This window comes from Anneissia japonica, unplaced genomic scaffold (assembly GCF_011630105.1).
Source record: "Anneissia japonica isolate Jap-2015-1 unplaced genomic scaffold, ASM1163010v1 scaffold287982_len162305_cov178, whole genome shotgun sequence".
Lineage (NCBI taxonomy): Eukaryota > Metazoa > Echinodermata > Crinoidea > Comatulida > Comatulidae > Anneissia > Anneissia japonica.
The window spans coordinates 55,722-58,245 of NW_022721545.1; positions in this window are offsets into that span (position 1 = coordinate 55,722).

A 2,524-nucleotide genomic window follows, 5' to 3' on the forward strand; every position below is an offset into this window, starting at 1 on the left:
AAATTGCCCCGAACGCAAACGGAACACCGCCTAATCGAAAGTCCTATACGCCAACAGGACGCCGTCTTATCGAAAGTCCCGTACGCAAACGTGACTCCTTCATCTCGAAAGTCCTGTACGCCAACAGGACACCGTCTTCTGGAAAGTCCCGTACGCAAACGCGACGCCTCCATCTCGAAAGTCCCGTACGCAAACGTGACTCTTCCATCTCGAAAAGTCCCGAAAGCAAACGAGACACCGCCTCCTCGAAAAGTCCCGAACGCAAACGAGACACCGCCTTCTCGAAAAGTCCCGAACGCAAACAGACACCGCCTTCTCGAAAAGTCCCGTACGCAAACAGGACGCCTTCCGCGAAGGTATTAGGGGATCAGAGACATCGTCCGGCGAGACCTTCCCAAGTCGAGAGGCACCGAATGCTGCATCGGTGCTCCCCCTCGCCCGGCTCCCAACTACAGACCACGACGCCGAGGTGACGTTTGCCCTGGCTACCCGGCGAACCGGGGTCGCACTTCCCTGTGCCTCCAGAAGGAGGCACTAGGCCGGTTCCCCCGAGAGGAAACCGAGCTAGTTCAGATCCGACCGCAGGAAGTATTCAACGGAATAGCAGTACCTGTCTTACCATCGGCAGTAACCCGTCACCCCGTGCGGCATCGAAACTGCGCGTTCGGGAACGAACGAAGCTAAGGACGAGGGATGATCGAAAACTTACCGGCACTGCGACTCGGGGTCCAGTACCTGTTGGGGCAATATTCGGTTAAGAAAAAATAAATGCATACACCGACACATGGTCTTCAGCTGTCAGCTGTGTATTATGTTGTAAGTGATGACAAAGAAAAGACACAGACACGTATTTACGGCTTTTATTACATCCGCTCGTGTTGAACAGAAGACGTCATCGTTCCCCAATTGCTTGTAATGTGTATAATGTTGTAAGTGATGACAAAGAAAAGACACAGACACGTGTTTACGGCTTTTAATACATCCGCTCAAGTTGAACAGAAGACGTCATCGTACCACAGGTCGTTTTTAATGAGTATTATGTTGTAAGTGGTGACAAAGAAAAGACACAGACACGTGTTTACGGCTTTTAATACATCCGCTCGAGTTGCATAGAAGACGTCATCGTACCACATATCGTCTTGTAATGTATATTATGTTGTAAGTGGTTAAAAATAAAAGACACAGACACGTGTTTACGGCTTTTACTGCATCCGCTCGAGTTATAACGCCCTCTCGAGTTAATAACGATGACGTCACCAAACTTCGTGTTGATCCGCTCGAGTTACATCGCCCTTTGAACTTGCTCCTATGTCTTCATCTCACGTCCCAGCAGAGGTCCTCCTCTGCCAGTGTCAGCCGTCGCTCGTTGGCTGAGCAGAGTCAGCTACCTTTCCTTGCTTATATTCCCTCGTAAATTCTGCCATGATAAATGTCATAAAATTTCGAATTAAGAATAACGAAAAACAATTTTTTTCACGGATGCTACGTGAAGCGATATTAAACTACTACACAACAACGTATTTAAAGTTTGTCGATCACCCCCACACGCTTTATAAACGCCATTTCAAAATGCTCATGAATATTAATGAGCCTAGATGCTTGTGTTTTTCGTAGGATAGTTTGTGGATTATATTTTTCGTAGGATATTGAAGCTAACTTTGCTTTTATGCTTATATAGCGCTAGGTGCTGCTGGGAAATGGTGACGTCATCGTATACCGGTTTCCCGTCGGTGTAACACGATGACGTCGAGATATGTTTCCGGACGTTCGCGTTCGAGCTCGGACGCAAAAAATTTTCGAGTTTGCGTCAACTAAGTGGAGTGTTATTGTTACACCACTTTTCCTATTCTTAATGCATTGCGGTTGTTGTAAACGCCAAACGCGTCAGTGAACCGGTACTTATGCTGGTCAAAATGTTGACGTCATCGTATACCGCTTTCCCGTCGGTGTAACACGATGACGTCGAGATATGTTTCCGGACGTTCGCGTTCGAGCCCGGACGCAAAAAATTTTCGAGTTTTCGTCAACTAAGTGGAGTATTATTGTTACACCACTTTTCCTATTCTTAATGCATTGCGGTTGTTGTTACGCCAAACGCGTCAGTGAACCGGTACTGATGCTGGGATATGGTGACGTCATCGTGCACCGCTTTCCCGTCGGTGTAACGCAATGACGTCCCCAGTGTTGAGGAATAGGCTTCCAGTGTTGAAGAATAGGACCCAGTGTTAAAAAGATAGGACAAAAATCACGTGGGTCGTGACGTCATGGAACCCAGATATTTGGAACAATGGAAAAATTTTTCATACTAGAAAAGACGATCACGTGTCAAAATTTCGATGACGTCATGGTGTATTTTTGAGTTTTTCGAGAAAGTCCTATTCTTCAACACTGGCTCCTATCCTTTCCAGTGTTAAAGAATAGGCACAGCGTGTACAGAAGTTCATCTCGCTAATTTTTGCGAACGTGTATTTGATATAAAAAAATTTAAAAATCGAAATAACATTACATAATCAACGTATTACAC